Below are 21,773 nucleotides of genomic sequence, written 5' to 3' on the forward strand. Positions count from 1 at the left end.
GTTTATAAATAAATGGTGATGATGATGATGATGAAGTAAGTGATCAAACAGTGAACAGGAGAGATTTCTTAAAACTGTTCCCCAGATAACTGTATAGAAAAGATAGTGCTGCCCATATTAATCAATCAGACATTTGCTTTCATTGTCTAAAGCTGGGTACACACTACAGAAATTTCAAACAACTTTTTATGCCGAGCGATTTTACATGCGATTGATGTTCCGATCGCTCGGTCCATGGACTGCATACACACTAGCCTTGTTTAGGACGATAAAGGGAAGTGCGGACGTCCCTTTAGTGACTTTTTACAGCCATGTTATTGTGAGCAATGACTGTAATTTCATACTCACTGTTGTGGATCAGTCGGAAGTTTATACACACTACACGGCGAAACGAGATTGGAACGGAAATATTAAACGGTACGACAAACCAAATGAGGCGACAATCGTCCATTCGGGCAGACTTTCGATCATCGTGTCACTGCACACACTGAGCCGACTTTTGAAAGAGCGGTCGTAAGTCGGCTGATTTAGCCGATTATTGGATGAAAACTGTGTAGTGTGTACCCAGCTTAAACAGTGCTAGAAAAATAACAGAATCTGGTTACCTGTGAATGAGTTTTCAGATCACAAAAAATAGACACAGTAGTATAATAACAAACACAGTTATATAGGTCTTTGCACTATGTTCCACTATCACTTCCTGTTTTTATTCCATTTAAACAAAACACAAGTACATGGGCACTGCAGCACATTTGCCCAATGTATCCTTGCCTTAACATGTGAACGTTTTAATAGCAGAACATTATTAAAAGTACTTTATTATTTGTATTATGTTTATAATATAACCATAGGGCTACTGTATTTACATAACTAGGAATTAGGTAATAAATACATATCTTACTTATCTGTTTTCCCACGATTCTTCAATCCAGAAGCCATTGGCAATGACCTTGGCAATGACGCAGCACTTTGAGAAAAGCCCACTCCAGGCAGGAGAGAAAATCTAATACTCGGACTCTTAGAGACATCGCCAGATCGGAGGTGAGTATGTAAGAGATTGTTGTCTTATTGATTGCTAACTAAATCCATCCAAAACTAGATTTTGTAATCTCTAAACAGTTTGAAATTTTCAAAAATGTTACACAAAATATTTGCATTATTCTTTGTTTGTTTACCAGATTTTTAACATTTAATCTCTGGAATTTGACTTGAAGTTTACCAAGTACTGCTCCAATCACACCACACAGCAGAATTAATTGACCAACACAGGCCCAGCTCTATTGTAGTCTATAAATTCCAAGAACTGCAAATATACAAATACAGTGTCAATTGACATTCCATGGAAGGGTAAAGTAAAAGGGGAACTTGAAGATTTACAATTCTGTGAAAATCGATTTGCAAAAATTGTTGCGTTGATTTCACTGATCTCTACTTTAATGTCATTAAGACCACTTTGCCGTGAACTTCCCATTGTCATTAATGGAAAGGTCATAGAGAAAGAGCAGTGGCTGACTGCTGCCTGCTTGCAAACAACATTAGGAGAGAGGATCTCTGTGCCATCACATACTGTCTATGTATATTGTACTTAGCATTAGGAGAGAGGATCTCTGTGCCATCACATACTGTCTATGTATATTGTACTTAGCATTAGGAGAGAGGATCTCTGTGCCATCACATACTGTATATGTATATTGTACTTAGCATTAGGAGAGATGATCGCTGTGCAATCACATACTGTATATGTATATTGTACTTAGCATTAGGAGAGATGATCGCTGTGCAATCACATACTGTCTATGTATATTGTACTTAGCATTAGGAGAGAGGATCTCTGTGCCATCACATACTGTCTATGTATATTGTACTTAGCATTAGGAGAGAGGATCTCTGTGCCATCACATATTGTATATGTATATTGTACTTAGCATTAGGAGAGAGGATCTCTGTGCCATCACATACTGTATATGTATATTGTACTTAGCATTAGGAGAGAGGATCTCTGTGCCATCACATACTGTATATATATATTGTACTTAGCATTAGGAGAGAGGATCGCTGTGCCAACACATACTGTATATGTATATTGTACTTATCATTAGGGAGAGGATCGCTGTGCCATCACATACTGTCTATGTATATTGTACTTAGCATTAGGAGCAGTGGTGGATCCAGGGGGGGGGGCAATCGGGGCGATCGCCACCCCTAGCAGGGGCTTGCTGCCGGCGGCTGCATACTATGTGCAGATCCGTTCAGCAGAGAGAGTTAGGGAGATAGTCCTGCCCAACTGCTCTGATTGACACAATCAGAGCAGCCGGGCAGGACTCTCTCCCTAACTCTCTCTGCTGAACGGATCTGCACATAGTGTGCAGCCGTCAGCAGCCTTAGGTGTCAAAAAGGGGGCGGGGCTAAATCGCCCCCCTCTAAATCGCCCCCCGGTACAATTAACTTCTGGATCCGCCCCTGATTAGGAGAGAGGATCGCTGTGCCATCACATTCTGTATTTGTATATTGTACTTAGCATTAGGAGAGAGGTTGACATTCAACCAATTCATTCTTTGTTTATGGGTGAAATCCTTAAAAATAATGTAATAGGACATCTCATACATTGAAAAATGTTTAAAAGGTGCTAAGTGACAACATGTATGTTTTGTAACAAAGTAAAGTCACTCAGAGAACTTCCATCTTGACTTTAGAGTTTTTTTTTCCTGATCTGTCAGCAAGCACAGACATTGTCATCATTAGTATAAAGGAACCCTGCTAAATCTGGCACCAGTCACTCACTTAATCTTGTGTTGGTGTGAAAAATCAGGATGGCCAGACAAGGAGAAAAAAAGCAAAACAAATGGCCCATAATCACCCCTTGTGGCTAAGTATACAAAATAAAACATCACAGTCTCCTTTGCCTATTTTCTTTTCCACACACTGACATTTCTTGCACCACACTGACTTTGAAAAGTGTTTTAGCTCTCATAGTGAAAAGTGAAACCGTTTTAATTAGTGATGAGCTGCTCAGCTAAATGCTGAGACACAAATAACTCTTTAAGATCTGAGTATAGTAACAATCTGTAGTAAAAATGAACGTTTTAAATCAAGATACAAAACAAATTATTCCCAAATAGTATCAATTTGCATATATTTGTTAGATTTATTATTATTATTATTATTATTATTATTATTAATAATAATAATAATAATGCATATTTATTTTCAATAATAAAGCTATATGTGAATTATAATTATGGCTCTGATCCTATGACCTTTTTCTATGAATTATGGGGTTAATTTTGAGTAGAACGCAAGGTCCATTTTGAATATAAATTAGGGATGTGCACCGGCGACTTTTGGTGTCTCGTGTTTTGGATTCGGATTTTCTCGATGTTTTGGGTTCGGATTTGTTTCGCCAAACATCTGCCGAAAGGTTTTGGTTCGGATTTAAGGTTTTGGATTCTGATTTTTTTTTAAAAAAGCATAAAAAGTTCAAAAATCAAGTTTTTGGGCTTATTTTCACTCCTACGCTATTATTAACCTCAATAGCATTCAATAACAATCATTTCCACTAATTTACAGTGTATTCTGAATACCTCACAATATTGTTATTAGTCCAAAACGTTGCAACAAGGTATCTTTCTGGACTGCGTAGTGGAGTGGTCCCCACAATATAATAAGAAAACCATCAACTGGTCTTAATCGCACCAAAAAATGTACCTGGACTGCGTAGAGGAGTGGTCACCACAATATAATTTAAAAACCCTGAACTTGTATGATTTGCACCAATAAATGTATCTGGACTGGATAGAGGAGTGGTCACCACAATATAATAAGAAAACCATCAACTGGTCCCACACCAAAAAAACAATTCATCTCTCCCTGTACAAACTAAACAGGCTCTACTGAGGAAAGATGTCGTCCTCATCCTCAACCTCTGATTCCTCTCCCCCTACAGTGTGTACTTCCTCCTCCTCACACATTATCAATTCGTCCCCGCTGGACTCCACAACCCCAGGTCCCTCTGTACTATCTGGAGGGCAGTGCTGTACTTCATTGAGGAATTGATTATTAATTTTTATAAACATCATTTTTTCAACGTTGTGAGGAAGCAACCTCCTTCGCCGCTCACTGACCCATGTTCCCCGCTGCACTAAAAACTCTTTCCGAGTACACACTGGAGGGGGGACAACTCAGGTAAAATAGAGCCAGTTTGTACAGGGGCTTCCAAACTGCCTTTTTTTCCTGCCAATAACAATATGGACTGTCTGACATGTCTATTTGGATGGTGTCAGCAAAATAATCCTCCACCATTTTTTCTATTGTGACAGCATCCAATGCAGCAACAGTAGACATGTCTGCAATGATTGGCAGGTCCTTCAGTCCGGAACAGATGTTATCAGCATCCCCGCCAGCGGGTCTTTTAGGAAAACTGAGCTTTTTCCTCACAGCTTTATCCTCCAAATTTTTGTTTTCCATTATATGTAGCACAAGAGAGGGTACCCCTAAGCCACACACACTCGGCAAAGCCTTTAAAAATTATATGCGGCACAGGAGAGTACCACAGTGAACTTTGTAATATTGCAGTACCACTGGTGGACTTATACAGCAGAATCAGTGAACTTTGTAATATTGCAGTACCAATGGACTTATACTGCAGGATTGTTTTTGGATATTTTTTTTTAATTTCTTTTTTTTATAATTATTATTTATTTTTTTTATAACTTTTTTTTAAATTTTTTATAACTTGGGAATAATGGGGAAATAACAATGCCCTTAGAAGGACAGAGCACAGGACACAGCACCACTGGACTGAACAGGACACAGCACAGGACCCAGCAGCACCACTGAACTCAGAAGGACAGAGCACAGGACACAGCACCACTGGACTGAACAGGACACAGCACAGGACCCAGCAGCACCACTGAACTCAGAAGGACAGAGCACAGGACACAGCACCACTGGACTGAGCACAGCATAGCACAGCACAGGATATAGCAGGGCAGAGGACCACCTAACACAACCTCCCTCTACCCTGATCAATGCCTGAGTGAAGATGGCGGCGGCCAGCGGGGAATTTATAGAATCCGAGTATCGCGAGATCCGACAACGGCATTATGACTCGGAGCCTCGCTTTCAGTTTTGCAATTGGCGGGAATACCCGGATCTGTCTCGGTTCCGGCTCGGATCGGCAAGGTTCAGGTGGGCTTGGATTTCAGATATCCGAGCCCGCTCATCCCTAATATAAATGACTTTTTTTATGCACAAAGAAATGTGTATCCCTTTGTCCGGATTATATAATTTGCGTGTGCCTCATTTGCACCTCCCTACATCTGTAGAAACGGAACAGGGAAGGGCCGATTCAATCTAGGCCAAGTATAGTAAAGGTGTGTTTACATACTAGCGCTCTATTTTGAGGTAGAGACAGCTGCAGATACACCTATCAGGAGCTGTATATTCTGCGGATGCTCTATACCAGGAGAAAAAGGTCCACACTGATGGTGATTATCCACATGGACCTTTGCCATTAAAAAAAAAAGTTTTAAATAAAATGGCCTGTATATTTTAGCATTTATGTGGGAATAGTTTTTTTTCTAGCATGTCAGAAAATAGGAGAATGCTTTCTATTTAGTGAGAGCATTTTAATTTGATATTAGTATATTCATTGTGCATACTAAGACTAATGGGTAGAATGCCCAAATGAAAAAAGTGACACGTAATAGAAAAAAAAAATAGTCATATGAAAAACCAACCTGTAAATCTGTTTGGGTGAAATAACATTAATATAGGAGTCAGTGCACAGTGATGGCTATAAGAACTGAAATACGATGTAAAATAAACAATAGACAGATAAAAGTGGCAATCATAAAATGCAATTAGCATTATGCTTAGGTAGGTTGAATAACATATATATATATATATATATATATATATATATATATATATATATATATATATAATTTATATATTTTTTTTCTCTTAAGCTGATGTTGCCATTCTGTGTCCTGTATAAAAGCACTTGTAAAATCCTGATCATTGTCCAATATACACCAGTCAGCCACAACATTAAAGCCACCTTCCTAATATTGTGTAGGTTACCCTTGTGCTACCAAAACAGCTTTTGACCAGTCGTGGCATGGACTTCACAAGACCTCTGAAGGTGCCCTGTGGTATCTGGCACCAAGACGTTAGCAGCAGGTCCTTTAAGTCCTATAAGTTGCAAGGCGGGGACTCCATGGCTCTGACTTGTTTTTCCACCACATCCCTCAGATGCTCAATCGGAATTGAGATCTGGTGAATTTGGAGCCCAAGTCAACATCTTGAACTCTTTGTCATTCTCCTCAAACCATTCATGAACAATTTTACAAAGTGGCAGGGCGCATTATCCTGCTGAAAGAGGCCACTGCCACCAGCGAATACCGTTGTCCTGAAGGGGTGTACTTGGTCTTGAACATACCACCATACCAAAGTAGGTGGTATGTGTCAAAGTAGCATTCACATTAATGCCAGGACCCAGGGTTTCTCAGCATAACATTGCACAGAGCATCTTACTGCCTTCGCTGGCTTGCCTTCTTACCAAAGAGCACCCTGGTGCCATCTCTTCCCCAAGACAATGACGCACACACACACACACGCACCGGCCATCCTTATAATGTAAAAGAAAACGAGATTCATCAGACCAGGCCACCTTCATCCACTGATCCATGGTCCAGTTCTGGCGCTCACGTGGCTATTGTACACGCTTTCGGGGGTTGACAGTATTCAGCATTAGCACTCTGACCGCTCTGTGGCTGCGCAGCCCCATGTGAAGTAAGCTGCAATGCACTGTGTGTTCTGACACCTTTCTATCATAGAGACTTTTGCATTTTTATCTACAGTAGAAATAGCAGATCTGTTGCTGGCTATAGCAGTGTGCTGGGGGGATTTGTCTGTGTTTGTTCTTTGTTCCTTTTAGGATAACCCCACCCTTTCATGCACCTGCTATAGCCTATAAATTGATTTGAGCAACTTCCATTTCTTTACCTTTCTATCATAGCCAGCATTACAAATTTTAGCAATTTGTGCTACAGTAGCTCTTCTGTGGGATAGGGCAAGGCAGGCTAACCTTTGCTTCCCTCGTACATCAACGAGCCTTGGCCTCCCTGAGCCTGTCGCGGTTGATCGGTTGTGCTTCCCTGGACCACTTTTAAAAGGTACTAACCACTTCATATCAGCAACACCCCACAAGACCTGCCATTTTGGATATGCTCTTACCCAGTTGTTTAGCCATCACAATTTGGCCCTTTTCAGTCGCTCAGATCTTTACGCTTGCCCATTTTTCGTGCTTCCAAAACATCAACTTCAAGATCTGACTGCTAACTTGCTGCCTAATATACCATCCTTGACACCCGTGCCATTGTAACGTAGGTTGTAATAAGATGTTTTGGTAATTTGAATTTTTAAATTGGTCAATGGTGGTACAAGGTAATAATGATAATGCTCTATCTACCTTCAAGACATTTAAAACTACGTTAAAAATGCATTAAAGAAACTTTATCAAGGCAGACTTCTAGGAGAATGGCAGAGATATCTGTTGTATATTCATAACACTTCCATGGATTCAGTAATATGCACAGTCATATTACTTATGCAACCATCTAAATTCTGTTAAGCAGAACCAGACTAGTTTTGTGACATTCTTCTTACAAATATGAAGTGTGTAGCAATACTCTGTTGGTTAAAAGGCCCATTTTTATTCAGTCCTTTAAAAACTCAATGTTTATAATGGTGAATGTTGCAACATTCATAGATCACAACAATTATATAAAAGGAATAAGTACAGAAATGGAGAAGGCAAACAATGGGGAGAGGATGCTAAAAAGCATAAAGTTCGCAGAAGGACCAATAGCTGTTTTGTAATAAATGAACAATTTTCGTAATTGTGCTCTTCAACCATAAGAACTCCACAATTCTTTCTCTTCATGTTTCATCATCATCATCAACAACAACAATTGCTTTACAATTAGGAACGAACATTAATAAAACAATACTGGGTAATACATACAGAAAGAGAGGTAAGAGGACCCTGCTCGCAAGCTTACAATCTATTGGACAATGGGAGTTTGATACACAAGGGCACGTGCTACATTATATTGCACATTAGACCAGCTAGAATGCAAAGGTAAAAATTATTGAGTGGGCTGTGTGATCAGTCACACAGCAATGTTGGTCAGAGGGTTGTTGTCTTTTGTTAACTGTGTAGAGGGTGGTCATAGGGTAACCTAGGGAGATTTAGAGGGTGGTTGAGGAATAATATAAGCTTGTCTGACGAGGTGGGTTTTCAGAGAACGCTTGAAGGTTTGAAGACTAGAGGAAGTGGCAAACTATCAGTATCAACAGATCAAAACTACCATAGAAAGTGCTCAAACCATGGCTCCCCTTGCTTGACATGCTTGATCTCAATAGGCAACAAGTCGCTCTCACCAAGCCTCCTGTACAGCATACTTCATAATCAACAACAATAAATAGCAAGAACACCTCCCAAAATTCACTGGCATATACAGCAAGATTCTTATCCAAGATCACTTTGTCCCATGGCAAGGTCATAAATACACCCTAAGTTTGAATGTGGAATGTCATGGCCCCTTACAACCCTGACTCCAGGTTATCACTCCAGTTGGACGACATTTGATTAATTGCATCCTGTATCTACTGGGTAGGTTTTATTTTTATATAATATTAACATTACTATAAATCCTATAAAAAAAATATAAGGCAGTTCTGCGCATTGATTTCTACTAAATCCTCCAGTTCATGTCCCCCTCACTTCACTTTTCCATTTCAATCTGTTTTCTAATGATCATACAGTTCTCAATACCCTTTTTATATTACATTCTCTTTAGTACATGACCAGGAATGTTTCATTATGAAGAGCATCACTACATCTCATCTTACATTTTCTGGACGATTGCAGAAGTGTTCTCAGTACACTGGAGAAAGATCCAAAAGTGTGCAGTGAAAGATCTAGGCAGATACATAGAGGGCCTCATTTAGAGTTGGTCGTAAATCCATTTTCGGGCTGTAAAAATGTGATTTGGGTAAAGAAGCAGACGGCAGCTTCTTACCTGTGAAGCAGGGGCAGCTACTTCTCCATCTCAGTGATGGGCTGGCTATGATGTCACATTTCCACTACAAGTCTAACGGGAGCAGAAAATGCAGTCCTCCCCTCCCACAGACCTTCTGCTGAACCTGGAAGCAAGGAGATGATGAGGACTAAGGGGAAACACCTGAACACCGCATCTACCTTTGAATGTAACAGTTAAAAATATGTTCTCTAACACTGCTGCAAGTGGTCCTTCAGTATAAAAGATGTCAGAGATCTCCATAGCATTGGCAGCACAGGCTAACAGTGCAAACAACAGGTCTGCCTGAGATCAAAGATTTCTCCTGCCATAACCTATTTAACGTTTCTTAACGCAGTACCATAGATTAATATGGGGACTAGGGAATTCTCCATTATATAAAGCTTTGAAAAGCTTAACTCTTCACAGCAAGATAACACCATCTCAGGGTGACATTACCTGTCATTTTCTATGGGATCCTGCTGAAGCCTCTCTGGCTTTGCAGAATCCCTTAATGTTTAAATGCTATACGCATCGGCATATTACTTCCTCCTTTCACCAGTAGTGCTAGGCTGCCGGTAACTATTTCAAACAGTTCATGGAGGAGGGCGACTTCGCCAAGGCTCCCAGAGTAACCCCAGCATGATACATTTGCAATTGCGTAGCATACTGATTGATACCCGATATTTTTAATAAATAGACCCCCAAGTCTCTTAATTTGCAGAATAGCAAAGATAGGTTGTAAACTGACATAGGGGTAGGAACAGCGGTGGATAAATTCTCTGTTTTTGAACCCTATATTTCAGGTCTTATTTATGAAGTACACTGGATGCACACCTTAAATCACTTTGGTTTTGCACACTTCCAAAGATCGTGAATTAGGCATACACCTTAAAGTGTGTTAGATGGATGATACAGGAGTATGTTCCATCTTTATGGTCTTAAGTGCACCTATATTTGCAGGGTGTCAGGGAAGCAAAAGAGGCCTAGTGTGCGAAAGTGTAGATGTCAGGTGTAACCTTATTGTAACTCACATTAATTATTAGACTGAGGGGACATAAGAGCTGTATTTGTTATGTGTCAAGTTTGCAATTGAATGTTACATTGTTCAAAGTGTGTCTACAAATCTGTTTGGTTAAAATGCAACTGAAAGGTGCAATATTCTGCCAGTTCAGAGATTGTGCAAATATTACATGTGTCTGAAGAGTGAAAACAGCCGTGCATCCTCAAAGGCAAAGAACACCACAGAAATGCATACTCTTTACACCTATATATCATTTTAGTAATCTTGCTCCACACAATGCAATCCAGATCTTGCGCTGCCTCACCAAACGTGGTGCATCAGTGTGCCTATCTACTACTTAGCAAGGAACGCCCTCACTCTACCCAATTTTTTCCCATTGAATGGTGCACACTTTTGTTCTTCTGCAAATGTCATGTTCCTGCTCCACAAACCTCTGCATTTTGGTGGAACTGTGGGTGCACCATTGTAACATCACCAAGCAGGATTTTGCACTGTGCTTCAGTCATTAAAAATACGGCCCAAGCGTCCCTTATTATTCGACAAATTGGATTAATAACTCTCTGTGAACATTGTTTCATAGAGAGGCTCATTTAAGACCACATTTTTCTAAACATATCACTACTCTATATTTGAAGCCCTCTTCCTTCAACACTCTTAGTCTGTGGCTTCCCACTTGCCTCCATTCCCCTCCTTACATCATACCTCTGCCCTGGTCACATGTATGTCCTCAATCACATGACAAGCCTCCCACAATGTCAGCTCACTCACCTACTGCTGCTAAGCACGTTCAGATGATATGATTGGCTACAGGTTGCTCTATGTCCCATCCCCTTCAAACCCAAGGACATCCTGGAAAAGTAGGAAATGAAGAGTTAATACAATAAGGTTATCATAAGCTAAACAAATGCATCTTAAAAACAGCCAAAAAGCTAGTATATCACTGGTTATTATGTCATAACCATGATGTTATGATTTTTCACCATGCACAATAGGCGTTATTAGTTACTATCATTGGAGTTCTGCCATCCAAATCTAGGCAGGATATGCGTAGCTTGAAGAAAGGTACTTATATTTGGTATTATAAACTTTATCATTGTAATGTTCTAAATAAATACTTCTTGGTGTCCGGGACCAAATTTACATTTACCCCCAATTGGTTGGTTTTATATCCCCAATTCCCAACACATTCCATCTATATAAAGGAAATAAATGTATTTGCAACAATTAAAAATGATTATAGGTTTTTATGCAGGTAGGTATGTGTGTATCTGCCCCTCCACCAAAACCAAAATAAAAAACAATTAAATATGTAACTATATTTAAAAAATATATTGAATGAGAAACCACCAATGCCAGATTAATGTGCATCCTGCTGCTCCTGAGATACTGCGACCCTAGGACTCCAGAAATCCTGGCCAGTCGCTGTCCTCCTGCTAGTATCTATAATACAAAACTATGGGAGAGAATGAGAAAAAGCTGCATTTTTACCTTTGTGACACAAAAGTGTTTAAATGAAAGAAACACTTTTCACTGTGCTGTTTGTTGGTAAACGACCCCTGGTGTTAAGTATAATAGCACATGTGGCCTTTTGTTCCAGAGGATTATGAAACTCAATTTCATACATACCTTAATTCAGACATTTATAGTTTGTGGTGACAGTCTGTGTGTGTAATTGTGGAATAGGAATTTTGTAAAGACATAATAGGTTATTAGTAAAGTAATGGATATGATTAGAGATGAGAACATTTCTCCAGTGATATTGTCCAAATAGTTCTATTTTTGGCAAATTGATTCACAAGTCTTCTCTTACTGGCTCAAACCAAATGCTATTTTTTTCAAATATATTCTAACTGTTACGTTGTTTATAATATAAATGTGTTCTGTTTTTTGTTATTTTTTTTGAACAGTTGATAACAAATTACTTTTTTAAAACACATTTTTGTTCAAAAAACAACATATTAAAGGACAGTTTTTGATGGAATGTTTTATTCATATCTAGAGATAATCAATGTGTTTATTTTATTGAAATATATAAACTGTTGATGTGACAAAAAATAAGGTTAATTTTTTTCTTGATGGCTAACGACTAGGCATTCTAACAATTCCTAGCCAAAACTTAAAAGGAACTCCATTTAAACGTTAATTTTTCTTAGTTACAAAAGCAACCCCTGTCTCTCTGCCTAGCATAACTGTGAGGTTCCTGTGTCCAGGGCCCCTGCAGTTCCAGTTGTACTCTTTCATTGGTCAGTGCACTAGGGATTGACACCCTGGAGATCGTTGAATAAATGCAGCAAGCAATTAAGTTTAAAGGAAATACTGATTGGACAATCTGCCGTATTATTTTACCCCAAGGAGAGACTTCTCTGCCACCACGGTGGCGTAGTGGTTAGCACTTCTGCCTTACAGCACTGGGGTCATGAGTTCAATTCCAGACCATGGCCTTATCTGTGAGGAGTTTGTATGTTCTCCCTGTGTTTGCGTGGGTTTCCTCCAGGTGCTCCGGTTTCCTCCCACACTCCAAAAACATACTGGTAGGTTAATTGGCTGCTAACAAATTTACCCTAGTCTGTATGTCTGTCTGTCTGAGTGTGTATGTGTGTGTGTGTGTGTTAGGGAATTTAAACTGTATGCTCCAATGGGGCAGTGACTGATGTGAGTGAGTTCTCTGTACAGCACTGCAGAATTAGTGGTGCTATATAAATAAATGGGGATGATGATGATGATGATGATTATTGATCACTGGAGAAGTAACTGGTCTAGACAGCGATGTGCACAGTGGGAAATGCAAGGTGCCCGGATAAAGGATTCACATTTTTTAATGCTAGTTGTAGAGAAAGGATTATTTTATTTTAAACAAAAACATTTAAGTGAAACAAAGTTCTTTTTTTAAGAAATCTTACATGTATGTCAGCAAAACAAATCACTTTTACTTCCTTAAGTTATATACAGGGGTCGGTCTAACCATTCAGCTACATAAAAGAAATAACGACCTGTTGCCTGACAGATAAATTACCATTGTTAGTGTTAGTGTAAAGAGCCTACAGTGTCACAATCATTATTATTTCCTCCCCCAACAGGGAAGAACCCGCACATTTAGAATTTTGAGGCAAAAAACATTCACAATTCTAAAATATTCCTCTAAATAATTGTGCTGCGTCTCCAACCCGCTGCCTGAGACTGCAGCTCCAGTATGCCTCATTCTAGACACACTCCTGTTCCTGGGAGATAAACAGGAGTAGCTGGATATAGTCCTGTTTCTCAAATGGTAAAGATTGCGTTACTTGTCCTTAGTAATGACTGCATATGCGTACATACGGTATATGTGTATGCATGGGATGCTAAATATATTGATCATTTATGGCACATTGAACATCGTAAAAATATATTTAAATCATACTTGGTGGGGTGGGAGAGTGGAAGGGGGTGGGGCATGGTGAATTGCATCATTTTGGATCGGGGGGTGGGGCCAAAATTACACGACTCGCCATGAATTGTATCATTGAGGCCCGTCGGGGACAGGATGCAGGAGACTTGCCTGCTCTCCTGGGAGTCCGGGAGACATACCCAGAATTCGGGAGTCGGCAAGTATGATTTAAATGTGTTACTTTGAACGGAACAGATATTTCATAATAAGTCCAACTTTATAAAGCCGAAAATTGTAACAGCTCGTAAAACACCAATGTGCACTCATTTCCCTAGTGAGGTTCTTAACCAGGTATTTAGTAAGTTTAAGGATCCCTTTTCTTATTGACTGGATTTCTATAAAAAAATAATACATTTAGGAGCTGTGCCTGGTCTCTGATTATATTTCTCCCACTTGTATTCTTTATAATAGGAATTGCATGGTACATGTACAACATATAGAAAAGAAAATGTATTGCAACTACTAAAATGATTTTTGTTTTACTTTACAGTTACTAAATGCAGCTTCAGTCTTTCTCATTTAATTTCCGGTTTAAACTCTTCTACAGAAAACCCTATATACAATAAATGCTAAATATTTTTACATACATTTATTAAACTATTATGAAAGGAAAAATAATTTTAAAAGTCAGCCTTGAAAATTATTTAGTTAAAGCAGTAAATCAGCTGCAACACTTTTTAACAAAATGGTGTTTTGTCCTTTAATGACCATTTTCATGTTTTTGTGATGCGTCGATCTTACTGAGAAGAACTTCTGTTATTTCACAGTGTATTATTATTATTATTATTATTATTATCATCGTAGATTTGTTAGGGGCCACAGTGCTCCGCAGCGACATACAGTAGGGAAGACAAGGACATACATAAAACAGTACATACGTAAAACAAGGACATACAAGGCAGACAAAATAAATGCAGACTTGAAAACAAAGGGTATGAAGGACCCTGCTCATTAGAGAGCTTACATTATAAGTGGAAGAAGCACAGCTGAAGCAAGAGGAGCGAGTGTGGGTTAGGGTGGAGATCGGGACAGTTGTGAGGGTGTATTAGTGTGAATAGTATCACCAAGGATAAGGTAAGCTTTAATATAGAGATGGGTTTTTAGAGCATGTCTAAAGATTTAAAGGCTGTGGGAGAGGCTGATTGGGTGTGGTAGGGAAATTCATAATTGGGGAGAAGCACGGGAGAAGTCTTGTTGGCGAGAGTGAGAGGTGTTTACCAGAGAGGCAACAAGGCGCAGGTCAGAGGTAGACCTAAGAAGGCAGGTAGGAGAGCATTTTGATATGAGATTTGAGATGTATTGAAGGGGTGGTGTTGTTGAAGGCTTTGTAGGTAAGGGTGAGTAATTTGAATTTGATTCTGGAGGACACAAGGAGCCAGTGTACGGATTTGCAAAGTGGTGCAGCAGATGGAGTCGTGAGAGAGGAAGATCAGTCTTGCAGCAGCATTTAGGATGCAATAAAGTGTGGATATATGGTTGTCAGGAATGCCAGATAGCAACTAGCAGGAGGTTGCAGTAGTCAAGACAGGAGACGATGAGAGGATGGATAAGAGTTTTGGTAGCATGTTGAGTTAGAAAAGGGCATATTCTGGAAATGTTTTTAAGGTGGAATGAAATAAATTAATAAAACATATTAAAAATAAAAAATACTAATTTATAGGTCTTATAACTTAGTCATATCTTCCATAATGTGCACATATTTTATATCATTATATACTCGGGAGAACTAAATCAGTTGTACTAAATGGGTAAAAGTAACTATGAGTAGACTGAGATGTAGTTCCAACTTGCACTTCTCTACACTTAGAGAGGTGGAACGGGGGAGGTAGTGGGTGAGACTAGTAAGTAAGGACGTAAGGGAACTAGCCTCTAGCAGGCATATCAATTATGGTTGCTTTTTCCCTGGTGCAAGATACATGTTGATGTTGATGACCATCAGAGCAGTCTTTACTGTAGTACAAAAAAAATAGCATCCCCCCCATAAAACTACTTAACTAGCCCTAGTTCATCCAGCTTAGGCTGATACTACCAAAATCAGAGAGGGGGGTGACAGAAATGAAATTCAATGTAATTTTGAACTGGTTTAACATTTTTGAACATCTCTAGTGCCAAACAAATGGCTTACAGATGACAAACAAAAGCTGGGGGACTGCTGGGAGTGTGGGAGAGGCAGCAAGTGTGGCTATACATATATTGGAAGAAAGGCAGTGAGAGTAAATTGATTGGTTAATCAATAGTCTGTATTTTTTCTCTCGCAACAATTCCCTCCAATAGAGAATTGAGATAGATAGGCCAGAGAGAGAGGTCCATAGGCTGCTGCATCACCGTAGATGTTTTAGAATTCTATATAATTCTCATCATAGCCAGCCCCAACCTTACCAGGCCCAGCCTGCTGCTTTATGAATAATTTGCAACAGGGGCGGAGGACCAGAAGCCAGCGTGGTCAGTGCATCTAACTGCAGTACTCAAATATCAGGGATTACACAGGCCAGAAGAAGCAAATGCCCCATTTTCTCCCTTGCCAGCTCACTGATTGCATCTTCCTCCTCCATCTGTCAGTCAGATCCCCATGGCACTCAGAAGGCAGAACTACAAAGTCCCACAGAGACCAAACCTATACAGTAGGTGCACTATTTAATGTTGTCTTCCCCCACTTGCATATGGACTGTCAGTTAGACAGTGATGATGTAGGCCACGCTTCCTCAGTCAATATTATCTGTGTGCCACCAGTATAGTCTGCAGCTAGACCTAGGCACTTGATCTAGGGGTTATACTGAATACATAGATATATAACTCCAAAATGAGGACAACTGGTTAGGGCTCTGCTTCAATAAATTGTCTGCTTGGCCTTGCAAAATCTTTTAGGATTCTGTTCTGGCATTTCAGTTTGGGGGTCTCCAGCATATGTTTTTTTTGCCCCTTCCCAAACATCTGCCCTGTTTGCCAATGTGTACCTACAGCAATGTTTATAATTTGCAACATATATCTCCATAATCCTAAAATTCACCTAAATTCTAATTCTGAACCTACACAATCAAGCAGGTTTTAGCCATAAACATAGCTGAAGCTTCAAAATTTTAATTGAGTCTTCAAAGATCTTGCTCCTCAAATTCTAACAATGTAAAAAAAAAATATATCCTTGTATAGCATAAGTTATACCCATACAATGGTAAATCATTTTTATTTGCATCATGTACTGCTCTCTTGAGAAAAGCTTGATGAACTCTACTTTTGTAATTCAGTTACAAGATATTCCTCATGTCAAGCAAAAAGAAACTGTATTGGGGCTCTCCAATATATCTTTCTATTTCTTAGCCCATACATATCTTAAAACAGCCGTGGATCCAAGTAGCATCTTGTTCAGCAGCAAAGAGCAGCGTAACAAATGCACAATAGAAAGAGATTACTGATTGTTTGTCTCACTGAGACAAATAGCATCAATTAATCTATCCTAAGTTACTGCAGCTGGAAAATAAGATGAAGAAAAGAGGAGACAAATCTATTTGTACTATGGGCATGGGTTGTTGGCAGATCTAATACAAGCATAATTATAATGTGATGTTTTATAATTAATGTACACATTAATCATAATTCTTCCCATTCCTGTTTAGGGGGAAAGGGTGGCAAAGAAGGTTCGTCTCAGGTGGCATCTGGTCCTGGAAAAGCCTTACATCCAGCAGACACTTGTACAACGTCATGGCCAAATTCAATGGCAGATGGCACAACTTCCCTATGAAGAACAGTAAAGAGATATTTAGCAATGAAAAAATAATAGAAAATAATAGAAAATAAAATATATAGAAAATATATCAATACAAAAAAAGCATTTACTGGCCATGCTATAAAAACACATTGCTTATTTTACAATTCTTCAATTGAACTAAAATGAACAAAATGTGAATAAACTTGTCTTTTTTTTTACTAATTTGAATCAATTTCGCAACTTGAAGCTGCATGTGATCTTTCAAAGCGGATGGCACTGTGATGTACAAGTTTCTGCTATTCCCTATAATACTAATTATAGTAAAGTTATGTTAATCATCATTTAGAGCATAGCATTTAAATGAATTTGTATTTGTACAATACATGTAGGGGGAGATTACCACCTACTGTAAATAATAGGGATATCAGATGTCTATAAGGAGTTCTATGACCACATAAAAGTACAAGACCACATGTGGGCAGCATGGTAGTGGTTAGCATTTCTGCCTCACAGCACTGGGGTCATGAGTTTGATTCCCAACCATGGCCTTATCTGTGTGGAGTTTGTATGTTCTCCCTGTGTTTGCGTGGGTTTCCTCCGGGTGCTCTGGCTTCCTCCCACACTCCAAAAACATACTGGTAGGTTAATTGGCTGCTAACAAATTGACCCTAGTCTGTCTCTGTCTGTCTCTGTCTGTGTCTGTGTGTATGTTAGGGAATTTAAACTGTAAGCTCTATTGGGGCAGGGACTGATGTGAGTGAGTTCTCTGTAGAGCGCTGCAGAATTAGTAGCGCTATATAAATAAATGATGATGATGTTGCCAAGGGGACTTCTAATATAGATAGCAATTTACAATAGAAGTTACATTATCTATATAATACACAAATTGTCTGATTTTAGGCAATAAAAGCAGAACTCTCTAACTATACAGATATTTACCAGAGTTGATACATATGTTAGCGTCTCTGACTTGTGTGATACTATTACTGTTATGACTAAACAACTGTTCAACTAACACAAGCATTAAAATATTGGCATTGTAAATCGTCATCATCACCTCCATCATTATCGTTTAATTATAAGGTGTCACAAAATTATGCAGTGCCTGACATTCGGAATAGCAAATAACTCAACAAAAGCAAATCATATATATGGAAGCAAAATAATTCATGCAAAACACAGATCACATACAGTATAAAACAGAGGACATACTTGGTTGACAGAGGATAGAGAGGGTCGATAATAATACTTTTAATGAGTCATGTTAATATTACATCACTTTACTAAAATCTACATATGCTGTTATTTTATTCAAGGCAAATGTGATGAAGATACAGTGTTGTGTGGTGTTACAATGTTGCTTTGCTGATGAAGAATATACTGTACATCATTAGAGGCAATCTATCATTACACATTGCTATTGTATCACATAACTGGAACACGGAATATTCCCCATAGAGTTCCCAAAATACACTTCAGTACTTTAACACCATTTTTTTCTGTGGTGCGACTTTTGGAACACAATCTGCACAATAGGCTATTTATTAACACGGCCACTATATGCATTATAAAGAAAATGTTTCTACCATCTGTGCAGTGTTTGTTTTATCCTGCTACGGCCATTCACACTTTCACTCTTTCAGCATTTTTGCTTTTCAGTTGACTTTTTCAACTCACTCCTTTTTTTTTTTCTGTACATAGATATGCAAAGGTTGGACGAACCACACAATGAAGTGCTGAAGTGGGAGACAAAACCGGCGTATGCAAAAAATGCATAACTAATATTTTAACTTGTCAAATGTCGGCACGTATGCCCATAGCAAAGTGTTATGTAGCAAAGTCATTTAAACTACTTAAAAAAACATCACATATTAAAATTTAAAAATAAGCAGGAATAAAATAATAAATCATAGATTTTCTTACCACTACTTGAGGTAACAGATATTTAATTAAGTTAGCAAAATAGTCAAAGAGCAATCATTCCTGAATTGAAAGAAATGCTGACATTAAAGAAATGCTTGTGGAAAAGAGCCTAAAAAGGGTGTAAACATGTTTGTGGTTTTTGGTGCAGACTAGTAGGAGGCTAATTACAGAAAGCTAAGTTGACACATACTGGCATAATATAAGAATCAACCTATCTGTCACCAATTTACTGGAAGTTAATTTTTCTTGAGTACATAATATTCTGAGGGTAGAGCACAAGGATAGACTTTCACTCTAAGTGCTCTTGTTTCACATTTTCTCTAATTACATTTTAACTTTAATTTCAAATTGAATCTCTATGGTTTTACTTGATTATCTGATATGACTATTATTTACTCTGCTTAAAGTCACATGAGAAAACAAGACACCCTGTTCTGTTTTTAAATGGTAAAGGACAGTTACACTCGAGAGCAGCTGCCTATTTTAAGGTTTCTACAGTGACCGGTTCTTGTTTTCTGTTTCCACTGCCCACTGTCTTTCCTCGTTTCACCCATGACGCACCTCCGGTAGCTGCACAGCCATCCACCAGTGGCTGCTTTATTATTGATGGCTTTTATTGGTACTGCTTTGTAAAACGAACACACACTTTCTCATCCAGCTGCTACAATTGTTATTCCACTTTCTAATGCATCAATTCTCCCGCACACTCCTTAGGACCTGAGTCATTAAGAAGAGAAAAGCACAAAAAAGGAGTAACTTTGCACCTGGACAAAACCATGTTGCATTGTAGGGGGGAGATAAATGTAAAATGTGAGGTCAGATTTATAGTTGGGTTAGGGCATGACCTTGATCACCTTCGAATTTCAGTGTAAAAATAGAACTAGTAAGTATTTGTGTGCTAGATGAAAAATATAGCCAGTATTTAACGCATGTGCAAAATAATAAATTAACTTGCACCCCTTGCATTGTAACAAAGTTTGTCCTGGAGAATATTTACTCCTTTTTTTCCTTAATGACTCAGGCCCTTAGGGCCATATTTAATTAGCTGCCGAGATGGTGACTACGTGCGGTAGCCTCCTTCCTGATATCGCTAGACTGCAGAGTTCCCTTTGCCCCCATAGGGCTTAGAAGGGAAATCTGCAATGTGGCAGTACCGTAATTGCACTTTATGTGCACGGACGCACAATGCCGCGATCCAGGAAGCTAATTGAATATGCCCCCTAAGGGGGGTATTCAATTGTTAGCGTTAACGCTCTCAAATGAGCGCTCTAAAAATATTAGCGTTAATACGGTAATTACTCGCTAAATTTCATCTTGCAGTTCCCTGAGCTGCGAGATGAAATTCAACGAGTAAACTACCATATTAACGGTATTTACGCGCATATTACCGTATAAACTGTAATATTTTTCGAGCGCTCGTTTTTTTTTGTTTTAGCGCGTTAAAAGCAACAATTGAATACCCCCTTCAGTGTCTAAACTCATGTGGGCAAGGTCATCTGTACCTTTTGTTTAATGTCACTGTATGCAATTTGTTTATGTCATGCTCCCCTCAGTGTACAGCGCTGATAAGTATGTCAGTCCTTTATAAATAATAATAAAAATAATAGTTATAATATTAATAATAATTTTAATGCATTATTATTATAATCAGTGGTCGAATTAGAAATTTAGAAGTGGCAGTATGGAAAATTAAAGGTGGTGGGGGTATGAAAAATGTAATAGTAATGTAAGTGAATGGAATTTGATAGTTTTACAATGAAGGTAGCAGGAGAAGTGACAGTATACACCCCCACTTCGACCGCTGATTATAGTCACATATACAAGTAACAAATATAAGACTATTTATTACATTTGAAGATCAGAGAAGTTCCGTACATACAGATAAGCTTTGTCAGCAAGGAATGAAGTTTCTACATCAAGCAGTCAAGTTTGAAGATTTAAATCTAAAATATGGGTTCTCCTATGTCTGTATAATGTTTTGTTTACTTTTAAACAGAATGAACATGAGAACTCCATTGTTTTATTGGTAAAATACTTGGTTTATCCAACTAGAGTAATATTTCATTGAAATCCATGGAAACGGCTACAATTGCTTTTCTTGCATGTGGTCTATGTGAAGATCCCCTTGGTGTACAGCGCTGCATAGCATGTCAGCGATTTATAAATAGAACTAAAAATAAAACATTGCTTTATTGCACTTTACATCCAGTCTGGGTAGTTTATACAGACTAAACAAACTTTGAGCTAAATTTGAACTCTTGTTTTCCTATTTGAAAAATATGCCCCAATTACTAGGTAAATCTGATGTATTGAAAGCTGATTATAATTTTAGTATTTTACTGTTCCAACTTCCATCACACTTTTCTGCACCATTTATAATCCAGGCCAATATTTAAATGTTTACCTCTCCTAGGCAATGATAGTTGTTTCCCCTTATCACATATTTTCTCTCCTCATAACTCCCTGATCCAACCAACACCAGCACATCCCATGGACGAATAAATAAAATGATTATTGATTTGTTTTCTACTAGCAAGCATTAATAATGAAAAACAGTATTTAGAAAACAAGCAGCAACCTACCAATCTAGTCCCACCCCTATGTGGTATATCT

The 21,773-nt window shown here is 38.6% G+C and overlaps 1 pseudogene; it reads right to left on the reverse strand.

Moving 5' to 3' along the window:
* Positions 1-17,173: 17,173 nt before the first annotated feature.
* LOC142159444 (histone deacetylase 9-like) overlaps positions 17,174-21,773 on the reverse strand; it is a 126,624-nt pseudogene continuing 122,024 nt past the window's right edge.

The sequence above is a fragment of the Mixophyes fleayi genome, chromosome 5 (genome assembly GCF_038048845.1).
Source record: "Mixophyes fleayi isolate aMixFle1 chromosome 5, aMixFle1.hap1, whole genome shotgun sequence".
Taxonomy (NCBI): domain Eukaryota; kingdom Metazoa; phylum Chordata; class Amphibia; order Anura; family Limnodynastidae; genus Mixophyes; species Mixophyes fleayi.